The sequence below is a fragment of the Macrotis lagotis genome, chromosome 1, assembly GCF_037893015.1.
Source record: "Macrotis lagotis isolate mMagLag1 chromosome 1, bilby.v1.9.chrom.fasta, whole genome shotgun sequence".
Lineage (NCBI taxonomy): Eukaryota > Metazoa > Chordata > Mammalia > Peramelemorphia > Peramelidae > Macrotis > Macrotis lagotis.
In genome coordinates this window covers 645,898,890-645,918,807 of record NC_133658.1, presented here as the reverse complement: position 1 = coordinate 645,918,807, position 19,918 = coordinate 645,898,890, and the positions used below count along the sequence as shown (strand labels likewise).

General features: G+C 38.2%; 1 long non-coding RNA gene across 1 annotated transcript in view; it reads left to right on the top strand.

The window, feature by feature from the left end:
- The window catches only part of LOC141507544 (uncharacterized), a 138,497-nt gene that overhangs the window by 68,650 nt on the left and 49,929 nt on the right, over positions 1-19,918 (top strand). The window lies entirely within an intron of this gene.

Below are 19,918 nucleotides of genomic sequence, written 5' to 3'. Positions count from 1 at the left end.
CCAGGGGGCATGGGCCGATATGACGGCGTATCGCGCGACCCCTGGGAGCGAAGCCATTGGCGTCATGCGGCGCCTGCGCGCTGGGCCGCGTCCGCGGCGCCGGGGGGCGGGGCCGCCGAGGGGGCGGGGCCGAACCTGCCCCGGAGGGCCGGGCTCCGCCCCGGCAGCCCCTTCGGCTCCCCCGTACCCCGCGCCCTCGTCCCTGGGAGCCGGCCCCGCGCGTCCGCCGTCACGGCCCCCTGGAGCCGCCGCGAGGAACTCCCGGGAGGCGGCTCCACGCGGGCCTCCCGCCCCCCTCCACCCCTCCGACGCCCCCTTTGCTCCTGGCTGAGCTCCCTCGGCCCCCTGGCTCTACCCAGGCTGGCCGGCAAGCTTCAGCCGCGGCTCCGCCCCATCTTTTCAGTAGCTTGTTTATACGTAGAGCTTTTTGTTTGTTTTTGGAAATCACTTTCCCCCACTAGCCGGAGCAACCGGAAGGCAGAGGCCCGGGTGTCTTTTTTCCTATCTACGACCTGCCGGGAGAAGAGGAGGGCCCCAGTCAGTGCTGTTGGCCCATCGCCGAGGATGCTGACACGCCGAGACTAACCCCTGCCCTGGCTGCTGCAGGTCAGCTCGGGAGGAGTTGGAGCCCAGCTGTTGGACCTTCAGAGTGAGCGTTCAGACCCCAGAAACAGGCAGGCAGGACATCGGGGCCTTTATTTACTGTGTTATTGTCTAGACAAGAAAGCGATGAAGAAGAATCATAGATTAAAAATACTTTTTAATTCCGATATTAAAGCAAAATAGGAAGAGAAAGATGCAAAACAAATCTAGACAAGAAAATTTCTAGTGGGAGCAAGCAGCATCAGGGAAGAGTATAAAATGCTTGAGCTTGCAACTAAGAGGAAAAGATGAGAAGAAAGTTCATTCTTGGCATGGGTTGAAGCCGGCAGAAATAGACAAGGCATCCATTTCGGTGTAGAGCTAAGTAGTTCAATTTGGCTGAATTGCAGAGGGAATTTGGTTTGGTTTTTTTTTTTTTAAAGGCTGGAAAGTTAGTTTGTTGATAGATTGTAAAGGGCCTTAAAAGGAGGCTAAAGACCCACTGAAGGTGAACTACTTTGTAAAGATTATTTTGGTCCTTTTGTAAAGGATGGATTGGTTTAGGAAAAACTTGAAAGCTAGGAGACTTTCAGGATGTTTTATCTAACTGGTGAGCAGTGTTGAGGGCTTCAGATAAGGTGATGCTAACTTAAAGGGGTTGAATATGAGTAATACAATATTAAAATCTACAAACATTGAGAACTAATTGGATTTAGGTGAGGATGGTGAAAGGTTGAAGATGACTCTAAGATTAGGAACTTTGGTGACTGAAAGGGTGATCAGAAGGTCAAAGGGTGGTTTGGAGACCTGAATTGACAGTCATCACTACTTGTTGGGTCTGGCTGTTTGACCATCTAATTATCTACTTTCTCACTACATCATTTCTATAAGAATAGTATCAGAGGCTTTATTGGATGTCTTACGTACTAAACAGCATCAAAGTTAATTTTTGCAGCTTGCGTTACTGACCAAAGTCTAAATTGTCATTACAACATAATCGTTAAACTTTGTACTTAGCATTCTACTAATCTACTGCAATTCTAGTCAACACACACACACACACACAAATATTTTTTGACTGATTTGTTTTTTGGGGTTTGGCTTTGCCCCTCCTTGAATCGCAACTCAGACTCAGGAATGCAGGTTTTACAAAGAAAATAGAGATTTATCAAGGGAAGTTACAGCATATTAAGAAAGGGATAGAAAAGTTCAAAAGAGTTTAAAGAGAAGACCATCTGGTTTGCTGATTAAATTGGCCAGGCCAGCTGGTCAGGAGTAAAAAGTGTCAAGCCTCTCCCTCCGCCCCCAGAGTCCATGGGAAGGGGTGGTGACCCGGGAGTGACACAAGTCCCTCATTGGAAATTTTGCCTTTGTGGGAGGAGTCTCTTGGTTGGTCTTCCAGGGCCCATGCTTTCTGGCAGCCCAGAAGTGCAATCCAAATCCAGTTGTCCTCAGGTATGGAAAGACAAAGGAAGATTCCCTTTACAATGCAAACAAAAGATTTACAAAGTTTGGCTCTAGCTGATCTCATCACTCCCATGCCCAGGTTCAGATAGAGACTGACATTCAGCCCAGGTCACTAGCTGTAGATACTGGTGTTGGACCGAGGTCACTAGCTGTAGGCCTGTTGCTTGAATCCTAGAGGAGACAAAATTGACAGGTAGGCAAGGGCCAAAAAGAAACAGAAGAACAATTATTATAAGTGGAACAATCAAAGTATTCAGCAAGGAGAGTAACCAGGCCCTCCAAGAAGATCTGCAGGAAGAGGAGCTCAAGATGGAATGGAGATTTTGCATCCAAGATGCCTCTTGCAGTATTTTCTTGGTATGGAGTTCCAGTTATGAAGAATCTGACTTTACTCTAAGCCCAGAGAGATAGGAATGAAAAGACAAAAATAATTAGTAATGACATAATGTGTTTGATTTAAGGACAGTGAGGATGAGAATAGGAATCTGATTCAACAAGTACAATAGCTCAGTATAATAGCTTATAAGGAGTGAAAAGTTTCCAGACACTTATCTCCAAGGCTCCTCCTTCTTAAACAGGTACTTCGAGTCTTCCAGTGGCTCACAAGAGTATGTGGTTTCACCTAGAGAAGCTGGGGAAGGCACAGGTTTAATCCTAGAAAGGTGAGCCCAGCTAGGGAGACCTTCCAATTTCACTGCTGTTGGGGTAGAGAGAATAACTCGATATGGTCCCTTCCATTTCACCCCCCAGTGGATCTGTTTGCTGAGCCTTTCAGGACTAATATACCATATCCCCTGGACTTATAGGAAAGACTTCCCTAGAGCCATTATCTTCAGCTTTGGGCACATGCTTATTAGCTTACTCAAAGCTGTTCTAACCTCGCCTAGTTGTATGGCAAACTGTGTAACTAGGTGTTGCTCTGAGTCCACAAGAATATCTGATGTCAAGAATGGTTTGCCATAAAACAGCTCAAAAGGGCTAAGCTTAATGTTTTCCCGTGGAGCAATACAAACTCTTAACAATCCTATTGGAAGAAGAGTTATCCAGTCTCCCTTGGTCTCTTGGCACAGTTTAGCTAAGGTGCGTTTGAGAGTGCCATTCATCTTTTCTACCTTTCCTGATGCTTGAGGAAGCCATGCTGAATGAAGAAAGTATGTGATGTTCATTTCTAGCTACTCCCTGAGTTATCTGAGAGACCGTTATCACTCTGCAAAGAGCAGGGCAGGCCGAAGCTGGGGATTATTTGCTTCAAAAGGACTTTGGAGACCTGAGCTCTCTCAGTTCTACAAGGCCATGCCTCCACCCAAGAGGTGAAGGTGTCCACTAAGACAAGGAGGAACTTAAAGCCTCGACAAGGGGGGTATATTATTGAAGTCAATTTGCCAGTCTTCCCCAGGATAGGTACTTCTCCTTTGGACAGGTTTTAAGAGTGTAGGCTTAACCCCACCCTCAGAGTACACTTGAACACAAATGGAGCAGGCTCTGCAGACTTGGCTAACAGTCTCCCTTAACTTGTGGCCATATTGAACTTGATTCAGCTTCCCAGTCTGGGCAGACAGTTTATCCTGCAGTGGTTGCCAAAATGTCACTGATTTGTTTCTTGGGTTAGGTTCTGCCCCTCAATGAATCACGACTCAGACTCAGGAATGCAGATTTTAGAAAGAAAACAAAGATTTGTTAAAGGAAATTACAACATATTAAAAAAAGTAATAGGAAGGTTAAAAAGTTTAAAGAGAAGACCATGTGGACTGCTAATTGAATTGGTCAGGCCAGCTGGCCAGGGTTCAGCAGGATACTGGAAGGTAAAAAGGGCCAGCCTCTCTCTCCTTCTACTTAAATTCTCTCCCAGAGTCCATGGAAGGGGTGGTGACCTGGGAAGATCCAAGTCCCTCATTGGAGATTTTGCCTTTTGGGGAGGAGTGACTTTTGGGTGGGCTTCCAGAACCTGTGCTCTCTAGCTGCCCAACAATGCAATCCAAATCAGGTTGAAGGTCAGGCCCTCAGGTGTGGAAGGACAAGGAAGATGTGTTCTTCTTTGTAACCAGCTTTTTTTCTTTTTTTTTCTTTTTTTTTTTTTAGGTTTTTGCAAGGCAAATGGGGTTAAGTGGCTTGCCCAAGTCCACACAGCTAGGTGGTCATTAAGTGTCTGAGACTGGATTTGAACCCAGGTACTCCTGACTCCAGAGCCAGTGCTCTATCCACTGTGTCACCTACCACCCCCCATACTCTTTTAAAGATCTCACATCATGTCTCAGCAATCACTTTTACCAATTCTGAAAGTAGTCAAAGATATAGTTAATTTGAATCTTCTGTCTTGACTTTCTTGTGTGTAAAAATTGTCTTTCTGTTTCTAGAGTTTCAACTTACCATTAGCCATTTCTCTTCAATTTTTTCTTACTCTTGATAGAGAAAACAAAAGTAAAATGAGAGCTGAGCAGCTTAATGGCCCTTTACCTCCACTCCAAGTAACTAAAAACAATACAGTTATAAACCCAGTTTTTAATTTTATCTTGACATTTTTTCTTTTATTTATTCATTTATTTTTATTTTTTAGGTTTTTGCAAAGCAAACAGAGTTAAGTGGCTTGCCCAAGGCCACATAGCTAGGTAATTATTAAGTGTCTGATTTGAACTGGATTTGAACCCAGGTACTCCTGACTCCAGGGCTGGTGTTTTATCCACTATGCCACCTAGCCACCCTGACATTTTTTTCTTTTTATGAGCTTGAATATACTGATACTAACTTTACAGGACTCTGATATGCTTTTGTATCCATCCTCTGTTGTCAGCCCTTTTCTTCAACTGTCTATTTAAAACCTAAGTTGGTTGATGAGTTCCATGGTCATTCCCAGAGGTACACTTAAGATAACTCCCAATTTTCTTTCTAATCATGATTCTCTTTGTGTTTTTGGAATTTCATTCCTGAGAGCTTCCAATTACTCTTAGACTACTTTATCCAAGCTTGTTACTGTTATGTTATTGTATGTCAGCACAACTTGGTATATTAGTGCTTCTGAAGAACATAAGCATCACACATGATAGGTATGAGCAGCTTACAACATATAACCAAAAAAGAACCCTGAAAAAGAACAGAAATTAGGAATATAATTAAGGAGAAAGACATGAGAGGCTGATGGCTTGAATGCTCCACTGGAGTGCTCTTGATGTTGGGGGAACCAAAGAAGGATGCCAATATGTTGATATCCTGTGGTGAACATTTACAATAGCTTGAATGAGAGCTATACAAAATTAACAAACATGAAAGAACTCATGAATAGATGAAATCACAGATCCATTTTATTATTTTATAGGTATCTCCTGTAGAATTTTAGTGCATGATTTAGGCCTAAATTAATCCTAATTTAGTTCTAATTTTTCTTTGAGAAATTTTAAATCAGCCTGATTTTCTTTCCTCTCTTTGCTCCTCTCATTAAAATCTAAGATAGAATGGACATTTCCCCTCAAGGAGTCATTTTCATCCTAGCAATTAGTTTATCCATTATCCATCTTGGTGTGATATAGAGTTCTTTTTCTTGATTCCTCTACCCTTTAAAGGATAAAGTTATCATAAAACAAGTAAAATTATTAGCTCTGCTTTTGGAAGAGAAAGCAAACTCAAGAAGACATACACCCCCTCCCCAACACACACACACACACACACACATACACACACCCTCTCTCCTTTATCTCCCTCAACGGCATACATGCTCACAGGTATGCTCACATACCTTCTTAGTTTACAATATTGCCCTGAACACTATCTCTCACACATACAGCCATACACACACACACACACACACACACACACACACACACACACACACACCTCCCTCCCTCTCCTTTATCTCTCTCAACAGCACATACTCTTACCTAGTTTCTTTAAAATATACCTTTCCAGAACTATATTCTAAGCATAGGTGCATTTGTACATATTTGCTGGTGTCTTGACTCCTTGTCTTGAATTTTGTGCTCTAAGCATCTTTGCTATTATTTTTCTTAATTCATTGTAATTATTCCTAATGATATCTAGCTTGGTGGACATATGTGTAGACAATTCTTTCCATTTCTATTCCTACTCTGTTAAAACTCTTTTGTAAAGATTTGTAAGACTTCACACAAATACATTTTTACAAGCTTCCATCTTTTAACTAGTCCCAAAATCCACATTTCTCTTCTGAAGTCCTTACTTTTAATGGGCAAAAATAGTACCTGTGCTCCTAAGCTCTTCAGTCATACAACCTTTAGCTTTGTTACTGGCAGCATTATTTGACTATAAGCAAATTACTAGAAGTAGGCAACATCATCCATTTGGACAGTTTCTATGCTACACCTTAGAAAGATAATTCAGACAATAGTTGCTTGAGTTTGTTTCAGCAGGAATTGTACCATTATCATTACACAGCTTCTTTTCCTCTGACCTTTACTGTCTGGTTATTATATGATTGTCCTTATGGATCCACAACTTCATTCTTTGGAAATCAAGAAGCAACTTTCTCTTTATTCAGAGCATGCAAGTTCCCTCACATGGGCCAAAATCATTTTACAACTTGAAATTCTTTTTCTTTTCTTTTTTTGTTGAGACTATTATTCTGCTTTTTTTTTAAAAAAAGAAATTTACATTTTTCCATTAGCCTGGATGGTAGAAAGTTATTCCTCAGACCTTTACCTTCTCTTCTAAGAGGAGGGCCAGCTGCTAAAGCAAAGATGTTGATTATTCTATGCAAGAAAGTAGAATTTGCTTTCCCAATCTGTGGATATAAAATCCTCAGTATTTGTTTTTGCTCATCATTGGAATTATAATGAAGTCAGCTGATTTAATCTGGGAATATTTTCTGTTGCATTTTGGGTATATATAGAAGATAATCTATTAAGATTTTAGTGGAATATAACAGGGAAATAAGATACCCATGCTATGTAATCACTGGTGTTAATACATTGTGGTAGTGGTAGTGGTGAGAGTTGGGGGGATTTGACGTGTAGTTGGAAGGACACAGAACTTGGCTTCAGCAAAATCTGGACTTGGATCCTATCAGTCGTTGTGTGACACTATGGGTAGGTAGCTTCACTTTTTTGGGCTTCAGTTTCTTCATCTGTAATGAAGAGGCTTAGCATACATATTATAGAAGACCCATCCCAGCTCTAAGTACTATGATTTAACTCTTCCTCTGTTTTAATGATCTGATTCATATCTATAACTATTTCCAATAATTTGAGAAGTGTTAAAGGTAGAAGAGACCTTAGTTTATTTATTCCAAGCCCCTCATTTTATGGAAAAGAAGAATGAAGTGTGGAAAGCTAATATCACCTTGGCAACTTGCTGAGTGCTCTTCTGGTTCTGCTAATTTAATAGTAAGAATGATTCATTGGTGTTATGGACAAGAGTTTGTCATTAAGGTAGGAAGACTCACTTAGTTCAAATCCTGCCTCTGCACATACTAACTTGGAATATTGAGCATGCCTCTTAATAGCTTGGTGCTCTCTTAGGCAACTAAGACTGCAAGTTAAAGTGAAAATGCCAACTTGCTTTAGAAAAGGGAGTTTCGTCATCAAGATCTTATCTTCTATTGTCATTTGCATAATACTTAACATTTGATTTTAATTTAATTTTTTTTTAGTTATAAAGCATTTATTTTCTCTTTCTCTCATATCTCTTTCCACTCCCTCCACACCACCCCTTTCCACTGGGAAAAAAGAAAAATAAAACCCTTGTAACAATAATCTAACAGAACAAAATTCCACATTGACTATATTAAATCTTGCATTTGAGTAAAAAAAACATAAAAAGTTTCATTAAAGAGAATGAATACAGTGAGGCAACATAACAAAATTTATGGAGTGCAGCAGTACTTATAGGAAAATTTTCTATCTCTAAATGCTTGCATCAAAGAGCAGATCAAGTAATTTGCATGCATCTAAAAAATGCTACAGAATAAATTAAGAATCCCCAATTAAAACAAATTTAAAAAAAGCTGAAAATTGAGAGAGATATTAATAAAATTGAAAGTAATAATACCATTGAACTGATAAAACTGGGGACTGGTGTTATGATAAAAACCAATTAAAACCCTAATAAAACTGGCCAAGATGGTGGAGAGAAGCCAGCACTATGCTAAGGTCTCCTGACTTTCCCTCAGAGCTAATATAAATCATGCCTCTTAATAGAGAATGGACCAACAAAATCCAGAAAAAGAAGCTAGGAGAAGAATATCTCCAAACAAAGTCTGTCTCAGGGTAACGTGGGTGAACCGGGAGCAGAGAGCAGAGAACCAGCCCGGGGCGGGGGTGGGGGGGGGTGAAGCCCTAGGACCAACCTGAGATCATCTGGGGAGGCTTTGGCTGTGTGTGGGGAAGGAAGGGGAGTTCCAGTGGGGTGGAAGGGAGAGTTCTAGCACAGAGAGTTGCAGAGTACAGCTGGAAGTTTATCCGCACTGCTCGGGTGCTCTGGAGAACCAGGGCTGTGGGTTCCATACTTTCAGCAAACTCCTCTTCACAGAACAAACACAGTAACAGTTCCCTCCCTCCCCCCCCCCACACCCCATGCCCCAGGCTCAGATGTGGGCAGCAGAGTTTCCTCAGTTGAATAAAGAAATCTAGGTCTGGGCCCAGCCCACATTGTTCAAGTATAATAGTACCCAGTTACAGCCGCACCCTCTCCAGGCCTAGGGAGTGGGCCTCAAATCAAGGTCACAGACACTCCAGAAAAAGCAACCAGCACCCCTTACTGGGCAAGCCAGTTGGAGTTATTAAACCCAGTGAGCAAAACCTCTAGGAATTTGAACACCAAAGGTCTGTGAACCAGCTCCTCCTTCAACACAAGATCTTAGGAAAATGAAGAAAAAAGCCAGTGGAAGTGGGGGGGGGGGGATCTATACAAAACTACTCTGAAGGCAAAGATCCTGATTTAGAAATTGGTCTCCAGCCCAGAAAGACTTCCTAGAAGAAATCAGGAAGCAGTTTAAAAATCAATTGGAAAAAGTGGGAAAAGAAACGCAAGGGAAAATTAACAATTTGCAAAAGAAAATTAACATTGCACAACAAGAAAATAATTCTCTCAAAACCACAATTAGGCAAATAGAAAACCCCTTCAAAAATAGAATTCCAACCAATTGGGAAAGGAGTTGCAAAAGGTAAATGAAAATCCTTTTTTTTAAAAATAAAAATGAATAGAATCTGTGGAAACTAATGACTTCATGAGACAACAAGAATCTGTTAAACAGAACCAAAAACTGAAAAAAGAAAATATAAAATACCTCATTTGCAAAACTACTGACCTTGGAATAGATCCAGAAGAGACAACTTAAGAATCATTAGGCTTCCTGAAAACATCAAGGAGGAAAAAAGGCCTGGACTCAATATTACAGGATTTAGTGATGCAAAATAAGCCTGTTATCATGGAACCAGAGGGCAAAAATAGTTATTGAAAGAATACATCAGGGGCAGCTAGGTGACACAGTGGATAGAGCATCAGTCCTGGAATCAGGAGGACCTGAGTTCAAATTTGACCTCAGACACTTAATAAATACCTAGCTGTGTGACCTTGGGCAAGGCACTTAACCCCATTGACTCACACACAAAAGAAGAATCAATCCCCTCCTGAAAGAGATCACAAAAATGAAAACCCCAAAGAATATTTGTGGCCAAATTCCAGAACTATCAGATAAAAGAGAAAATGCTGCAAGCAGCCAGAAAGAAACAATTTATTTTTTTATTTTTTATTTTTTTTATTTTTTTTTTATTTTTAAAGATTTTATTTGAGTTTTGAGCTTTTCAATTTTTCTCCCAATCTTATTTCCCTCCCCAGAAAGAAATAATGTAGATACCAAGGGGCCACAGTAAGGATTACACAGGACCTGGCTGCATCAACATTAAGGGATGGAAGGGCCTGTAATGTGACATTCCAAAGAGCAAGGAAGCTTGGAATGCAGCCAAGAATTCACTATCCTGCAAAATTGAGCCTTCTCTTCCAGGGGAAAAGATGGATATTTAACAAGATAGGAGATTTCCAACTTTTCCTGATGAAAAAACCAGAGCTAAATAGAAAATTTGGACTTCAACAGGAGACTTAAGACTCCCATGGCAAGGTAAAAGAAAGGGTAAAGAAAAAAACTTATCCAATAAGATGAAATGGGTTACATCCCCACTTGGGAGAAAGATTCTCATAACTCTTGAGAAATGTAACTATTAGAGAGAATGTACTTAGCCAGAAGTAATGGACACTTGTGACATATCCATTACTCTGATAGAATGATTTAAAACTAATATTTCCTTAAAAGGGGGGGCAGTAAAGAGACAGGAGGATGGAGGAGATTCGATGAGGGTAAATCACATTATATAAAGAGGTACAAAGGACTTATTGCAATAGAGGGGAAGAAGGGAGGAGTTGAGAACTGCCTGAATCTTACTCTCATCAGATTTGACTTAAAGTTAACATCCACACCCAATTAAGTTAAGAAACTTATCTTTCAAGTATTAAAAGGGGAAAGGGAAGGGGGGAGGGTAGAAGGGGCAAAGGGAAAGGGGAAAGAAAGGGGAGGGGGGGTTGGATATAGGGGACAAACACTGAAGAAGGTGGTATTCAGAAACAAAATACTGGGGAATATGGATAAAGTGAAAAAAGAGGAAAATAGAAACAGAGGGAAGATATCATGGAGGACAATGATGAATTAGTAATTATAACTTTGAATGTGAATGGGATGAATTCCCCCATAAAAGGTAAGCAAATAGCAGTCGATTAAAAACCAGAATCCTACAATATGCTGCTTACAATAAATTCATTTGAAGCAGAGAGATACATATAGATTAAAGGTAAAAGATTGGAGCAGAATATATTATTAGGTCCTCCTTAAAGGTACCATAGTCAATGAAACAATTTCAATACTAAATATGTATGCACCAAGCAGTATAGCATGCAAATTCTTAGAGGAGAACCTGAGTGAATTACAGGAAGACATAGACAGCAAAACTCTACTGGTGGGAAACCTCAACCTCCCTCTCTTAGAATTAGATAAATCTTATCATAAAATAAACAAGCAGGAAGTTTAGGAGGTAAATAGAATGTTAGAAAACCTAGACATGATAGACCTTTGGAGAACATTGAATGGGGATAGGAAGGAATATACCTTTTTTCTGTAGTACATGGCACCTACACAAATATTGACCATGCACTAGGGCATAAAAATCTTATAATCAAATGCAGAAAGTCAGAAATAGTGAATGCTTCCTTTTCAGAAAACAATGCAATAAAAATCACATGCAATATTTGGTGATAGAGAGATAGACATAAAACTTATTAGAAACTAAATTATCTCATTTTTAAAAATGAGTGGATTAAACAAAAAATTATGTATAGAATTAATGATTTATCCTAGACAATGACAATGAAACAACATACCAACCTTATGGGATACAGTCAAAGCAGTTATTAGGGGACGTATTATATCTCAAAATGCTTACATGAATAAAATAGAGAAAGAGGAAATCAATGAACTAAGCATGAAACTAAAAAACTTTTTAAAAAACAAATTAAAAACTTTCAATTAAATACCAAATCAGAAATCCTAAAATTTAAAGGAAAAATTAATGAAATTGAAAGCAAGAAAACTACTGACCTAATAAATAAAACCAAAAGTTGGTTTTATGAAGAAACCAATATAACTGATAAACCTCTAGTTAATTTGATTTTAAAAAAAGAAAGAAGAAAACCAAATTGCTAGTATCAAAAATGAAAAGGTGAATTCACCACCAATGAGGAAGAAATTAAAGTGATGATCAAAACTATTTTGCTCAACTATATGCCAAGAAATTTGATTAAGTGAAATGGATGAACATTTATGAAAATATAAATTGCCCATGTTAAATGAAGAGGAAATTAAACACCTAAATAACTCTGTCTCAGAAAAAGAAATTCAACAAGCCATCAATGAACTCCCTAAGAAAAAGTCTCCAGGACCAGATGGATTCACAAATGAATTCTATCAAATATTTAAGGAACAATTGGTTCCAATTCTATATAAACTCTTTGGAAAAATAGATGAGGATAGAACTCTGCCTAATACTTTCTATGACACCAATATGGTGCTGATATCCGAACCAGGAAGAGTCAAAACAGAGAATGAAAATTATAGACCCATCTCCCTAATGAATATAGATGCAAAAATCTTAAATAAAATCTTAGCAAAGTAATTACAACAAGTTATAATTAGCACAATTCACTATGACCAAGAAGGATTTATCCCAGGAATGCAGGGTTGGTTCAATATTGGGAAAACTGTTAGTATAATTAACTCTATCAATAGCAAATCTCTCAGAAATCATATGATTATATCAATAGATGTTGAAAAAGTCTTTGACAAAATACAGCACCCATTCCTACTAAAAGCACTAGAGAGTGTAAGAATAAATGGATCGTTCCTTAGAATGGTAAGCAGTATCTATCTGAAACCGTGAATAAGCACTATATGCAATGGGGATAAGCTAGAGGTATTCCCAATAAGATCAGGGGTGAAACAAGGATGCCCCTTATCACCACTACTCATAAATATTGAGTTAGAAATATTAGCTTCAGCAATAAGAGAAGAAAAAAGAAATTGAAGGAATTAGAATTGGGAAGGCAGAAACAAAACTCTCACTCTTTTCAGATGACATGATTGTAGACTAGAAAATCCTAAAAAAAAGATCTAAAAAACTGCTAGAAACAATGAGCAACTTTAGTAAAGTTGTAAGATATAAAATAAACCCACATAAATCCTCAGCATTTCTGTATATTACTAGCAAGATATAGCAGCAAGAGTTAAAAAAGAGATATCCCATTCAAAGTATCTTTGGACACTATAAAATACTTGGGAGTCTACCTGCCAAGGCAGAAACTCTATGAAAATGACTACAAAATACTTCCCACACAAATAAAAGTAGATTTAAATAACTGGGCAAATATCAACTGCTCATGGATAGGCTAAGCTAATATAATTTATATAATGACAGTTCCACCTAAATTAAATTACTTATTTAGTGCCCTACCAATCAAAATTCTAAAAAATTAATGAGTTAGAAAAAAATTGTAAGTAAATTCAAATGGAGAAACAAAAGGTCAAGAATTTCCATGAATTTAATGCAAAAAAAGTACAAAAGAAGGTGGCTTAGCCCTATCAGATCTAAAATTATAAAGCATCAGTCATCAAAATTGTCTGATACTGGCTAAGAAATCAGTGGTGGAATAGACTAGGTGCAAAATAGATAGCTCCAAATGATTATAGTCATCTGCTGTTTGATAACCCCAAAGAGTCCAGCTTCTGGGAGAAAAACTCTGTCTTCAATAAAAACTATTGGGAAAATTGGAAGTTAGTATGGCAGAAACTTGGATTAGACCAACCAACATCTCACACCCTATGCCAAGATAAGATCAAAATGGGTATATGATGTAGACATAAAAGATAATATGATAAGCAAACTAGATCAAGGAATAGTTCACCTGTCAGGGATATGGAAAGGGAAGCAGTTTATGACCAAGGAAGAGATGGAGAACATCACTAAAAAACAAATTAGATAATTTTGATTACATTAAATTAAAAAGCTTTTGCACAAACAAAACCATTGTAACTAAGAGCAAAAGAAATGTATTAAATTGGGAAACAATTTTTGCAACTAGTAATTTGACAAATGATTCATTTCCAAAATATATAGAGAACTGAGTCAAATTATAAATTTATTAAAAAAAACAAGCTATTATTACCCAATTGACAAATGGTCAAAGGATATGTAGAGGCAATTTATAGATGAGGAAATCAAAGTGATCCATAGTCATTTGAAAAATTACTCTAATCCGGTCTCAGACACTTAATAATTACCTAGCTGTGTGGCCTTGGGCAAGCCACTTAATCCCATTTGCCTTGCAAAAACCTGAAAAAAAATTACTCTAAATCATTGCTGATTAGGGAAATGCAAATTAAAACATCTCTGAGATACCACCTCACACCAATCAGACTAGCCAATATGACTAGAAAGGACAATGATCGATATTGAAAGGGATATGGCAAATCTGGGACACTAATAAATTGTTGGTGGAGCTTTGAACTCATCTAACCTTTCTGGAGAGCAATTTGAAATTAAGCCCAAAGGGCAATTAAAATGTCCATACTCTTTGATCCAGCAATACCACTACTGGGTCTATGCCCTGAAGAGATCATGAAAAAGAGTTAAAAACATCACTTGTACAAAAGTATTCATTGCAGCCCTGTATGTTGTGGGAAAAAAAATTGGAAACGGAGTGAATGTCCATCAATTGGGGAATGGCTGAACTAATTGTGGTATATGTACTTTATGGAACACTATTGTTCTATTAGAAACCAGGAGGGATGGGAATTCAGAGAAGCCTGGAAGGATTTGCATGAACTGATGCTGAGTGAGATGAGCAGAACCACAACATTGTACACCCTAACAACAACATAGGGTTGATGATCAATCTTAATGAACTTGCTCATTTCATCAGTGCAACAATCAGGGACAATTGGGATACCTATATTGGAGAATATCATCTGTATCCAGAGAAAGAATTGTGGAGTTTAAACAATGACCAAAGACTATTACCTTTAATTTTTTTAAAAAGTTATCTTATTATGTAATTTTTCTACCTCTTATATTTTATTTTTTCCTTAAGGATATGATTTCTCTTTCACACATTCAAGTTAGATCAATGTAAAGCATGCAAACAATGTAAAGACTACCAGACTGCCTTCTGTGGTGGGGAGGAAAGGGAGATTGGGGGAAAAATTGTAAAATTCAAAAACCAAACCCTCCCCCCCACCCAATAAAACAGGTAAACTGTTGGTTAATTTGATTTTATAACTTGAAAACCAATTACTAGAATCAATCATGAAAAGGGTAAATTTATTTCCAATGAAGATGAAATGAAAGCATTTGTTAGGATCTATTTTATAAAATTATATGCCAATAAATTAAACAATCTAAGTGAAATGAATGAATAGTTACAATATTTGCAGGAAGGATTACCCCCCCAGATTTTATAATCAACAGAAGACAAAAAAGCAAATCCAGGACTAGATGTTTTCACAAGTAAATTCCATGAAGTATTTAAATAATTAATATAAAGTATTCAGGAAAAAGGCAAAGGAGTCCTACCAAATTTCTTTTATGACGTAAATGAGACACTGAAACCTAACACAGGAAGAGCAAAAAATAGGGAAAACTTTAGACCAATTTTCCTAGCTTTTATTAATTTTTTATTAATTTTTATTATTTTATTAATTTTTAAATCTAGCAATGAGATTGAAGCAATATATCACAAAGGTATAGTATAACCAGGTAGGATTTGTACCAGGAATGCAAGCCTGATTCAATAATAAGAAAATTATCAGCATAATTGATAATAAAAACAAAAACAATATACTTATTTCAATAGATGCAGAAAAAAAGTTTTGACAAAATATACCACATTCCCATCAAACACTAGAAAGCACAGAAATGAAACTTTCTTTTCAATAGGACGTAGAATTGAAAAGTATTAGCAAGCTCTATCTATAGTGTTAAAAAGCTAGAAGCTTCCTAATGCTATGCATAAAATATTCAAGAGATATAGTTTCTGGATAATGTTATTAACAACCCCAGGATATTAAAGGATTGTATCTCTCTTAGATCAAAGACCTACTCAATGCTTATATGTCCTTGGAAGAGTAGATGTTCCTATGTGTGGAAATTAATTCTGATTAGTTAACAATAAGAGAATGGATATTTTCAGGAGAGATGGACTATTCTAATGAGGTCCTGGGGAAGTCACTCAGTCTTGGTCAAAGAGAATTATCTTTATCCATATCAGCTATCTGACAAAAGAAGAGAGGGCAAATTTTCCTAGACCTGTCTGAAAAATCCAATTCACCTAGAGACGGTCAAGGCAGGATAAATTTTTGGCAGAGATCAGTGATGTCCTTCAAAGGCTGGGCTTCAAGGAAATAGGACAATATTTGAATATTAATAATCATTTCTCTCACCATTAAAATCAGAGGTGTTACCATTTCTGTTATTCAGTATCGTCCTGGAACAGTTAACTATAGCAATAAAACTAGAAAAAACAATTGAACTAATTAGAATAAACAAAGCAGAAAAAAAACAAAGCAAAATCACTCTTGTTTTCAGGCAATATTATGGAATCCCTAGAAAATCCTTGAGAATCAACTAAAAACCAGTTGAAGTACCCAACTTCAACAAAGTTGTAGGATATAAAATAAACTCTCACAAAATATTAGAATTTCTATATAATTATCAAAATCCAGTAGAAAAAGAGAGAAATTCCATTAAAACAACTGCAGCCAACATAAAATTCTTGGTCTACCTAACAAAAAAACCCAAGGAATTATATGAACACAATTACAAAATACTTTCCACATAAAGTCAGATTTGAACAATGGAAAAATATTAATTGCTCCCAGGTAGGCTTATGGTCTGGCAACAATGCCAAATGTATGTTTACATAAAAGACTGAGACCTCAAGGCAGACACTCACATAGTAGTAAGAAGTAAAACAAGAACACTCCAAGTCTTTGTAAAGAATATGTCAGACATGGGGGACAATGCAAAGGTCCACCTAGAAAGGAATGCCCCTCAACAAAGAAGATGCTGTGCTCTATTAGCAAGTAGAACTGCAGTAGCTCAAAAGAAATATGAGATGCTCAAATATAGAGACAACTGCACTTCAAATTTCCATTTGAGACTATTGGTGCCTTTGTTGGTTCTTGTCCTTTATTATTAAAGAAGACCACAATGACATCACTATATTTGACATAAAGTACAGTGTGTCTGACTGTGACTGATCAGATCAATAGGAGCTTGGAATGGTTTAACCTAGGTTGGGCTCAAATAATCCACATGAACCTCTGGGGTGGATACTCTAAACTCAGGGATGTCATGTTTCCTTTGAACTGCTTTAATTCTGCCTTCCTCATGGAGTGTAGCACCCTCAAATGATGAGGGCATGCCATTCTGGCCGATCCTGTGCCAGTGTCATCCATGTTGTACCATCAATTCCAAATTTCTTCAATGAGACCTTCAGGATGACTCAGTATCACTTCTGTAGACCCCACTGTGAGTGCTTGCCCTGTGTGAGTTCTCCATAAAATAGTATTTTTTTTACAAGCATACTTCTGACATTCTAACAATGTGTCCAGTCCATTGTAATTGCACTCTTTGTAGTAATATTGGAATGTTAGGCAGTTTAGCTCAAAAAAGGATTTCAGTGTCTGGTATCTTCTCTTGCCAGGTGATGTTTGGAATCTTCCTAAAACAATTTAAATGGAACTGACATAGTTTCCTGATATGGTACTGGTAGACTGTCCAGGTTTCACATGCATATAGTAATGAGGTCAGCAGAATGGCTCTGTAGATCTTCACTTTGTAGTCAGACTAAAACTTCTTCTGTCCTATACTTTCTTTCGGAGCCTCCCAAATACTGAACTAGCTCTGGCAATGTTGAGTGTCAACCTCATTGTCAATGTGTACCTCCTTGGAAAGGACACTGCCAAGGTAAGTGACCTTTTCCACAGTACTCAAAACTTCTCCATTTTCTATAATCGATGGCTCCATATGTGGATAGTGTGGTGCTAACTAATGGAGCACCTGTATTTTCTTGGTGTTACTTGTTAAACCAAAATTACACAAACAGCAGAGAATCGTTCCATACTTTGTGGCATCTCAGCTTCAGAGGCTGCATTGAATGTACAATCATCTGCAAACAGAAGATCATGTACCAATACTCCCTCTACTTTGGTCTTGACTTGTAGCTTTTTCAAGTTGAAGAATTTGCCATTAGTGTAGTAGTTGACTGCCATGTTCATCCTCAGTGAAGGCACTTGATGACATGGCTGAAAACATCATGCTAAAAAGTGTGGGAGCAAGGACACATCCTTGTTTCACTCCATTGATGACTCTGAGCATCATCCACTATCCAGAGTCTGGGCATGCTTTTGCTGTCATGAAACTGATATACAATAATGATGAACTTCTCCAGGCAACCAAATTTTGATGTAATTTCCTATAAACCCTCATGACTGATGGCATCAAAGGTCTTGGTCAGATCAAGAAATGTTATATACAGACCTCTGTTCTATTCCTGGCATTTTTCCTGGAGTTGTTGGGCAGCAAAAACCATATTGACTGTTCTTGACTATTTTTTAAACCACACTTGTTCCCAGGGAGGTGAATATCTTCCAGGTGAAGAATCAGCCTATTGATAAGGACTCTATCAGGAATCTTACCAGCAATAACTAAAAGAGAAGTAGAGATGTACAATGCAGTCATTCTTGAATTTTGGAAGATAACCTCTTCATGCCATATAATTTGGAAAAATTTCACACAGTTTTTGGATGAGCAATGGATTCCCCACCTTGTAGATTTCATCTGGAATGGAATCAGCACTTAGGTGCTTTATCCCTTGAAAGGAGTCTAATGGTATTCAAAACCTCTTTTTCAGTTGCAACTTCAGCTAGGGACTAACTGACTTCAACTTGAGGTAAATGATCACTGGCTACTGCCAGTGATTGATGATGGTCTGTTAAGAACACTATGGAAGTGTTCAGCCCATCTCTCTAGGATCTTGTCCTTATCCTTAATCAATGTGGATCCATCTGCACTGAGTAGTTGAGATGTACTATATGTCTTTGGCCCATAAATAGCCTTCAGGGCATCATAAAAGCATTTGGGTTTGTTACTGTCTGCATAAAATTGAATTTCATCTGCCTTTTTACTGAGCCAAGAGTCCTGCATCTCTCTAAACCTCACTTGTACTTTACCTTTATTGGAATTAAATTCTGCCTTCTTTGAAATGGTTGAGCAATCCTGCTGGTAAATCTTTTGGAGTTCTCATTTTTCATCTAGTAGTTTCTGCATTTGCCCATCATTTTCATCAAACCAGCCTTGGTGTTTGCAGGTATTCTGGACTAGATGAGCAAATGCAGTGCTGTATAACACATCTCTGAAAACTGACCACTCCTTTTCTGCTCCCCTGTTGCCAACTGTGTGTTGGCTCAGTTTCCCTTCCAAATTAACAACAAACTTTCAGTTCAGAGAGGCCCTCTAATCTCTTGACATTTATTCTTCTGGTATTCATTTTGCTTTGCGGTCACTGCTTTGGTTGACTGAATATTTAGCTTGGAGAGGATGAGTCTGTGATCAGTCCAGCATTCTGCACCACACATTGCCTTTGTCACTCTCACATTCTGTCTGTCTCTTCTCCTTAAGGTCACTTGGTCTAATAGGTGCCAATGTTTGCTATGGGGTACATCCAGGAAGTTTTATTGCATTTAGGTAAATGGAAGACAGTTTTGTGATAAGAAGGTCATGAGATGTGCAAGTCTTCAGTAGAAGATGATCATTGCAGTTGTTGTTTCCAACTCCATTCCTCCCAAGGACTCCTTGCCATGTCTGGTAATCTGAGCCTACTCTAACATTAAAGTCACCCAGAATTATAAACTTGTCCTTTTTTTGGTACACTGATGGTAAAAATCTCCAGGTCTTCATAAAATTTTTCTTTAACTTCATCAGTGTTCTTTGTTGTGGGAGCATAGCCACATGATGGTGGCATGGCATTTTCCTGGAAGTGGCAATCTCATTGTCATGAGTCTGTCATTCACTCTTTTTGGTAGGTATTCAAGAATGTTGGCTAGATTACTTTTGATTGCAAAACCTAGCCCAGCTTCATGGTGTTCCCTTTTGCTTTGGGCCTTCCAGAAAAAAACATGTATCCAGCTCTGACTTCAGTAAGCTGGTCTTCATTTGCCAGCCTTGTTTCACTCAGGGCTGCTATTTCGATACCATACCTGTTGAGTTCTCTTGAACAAGAGCTGTTTGTTTTTCAGGTCTATTGGATC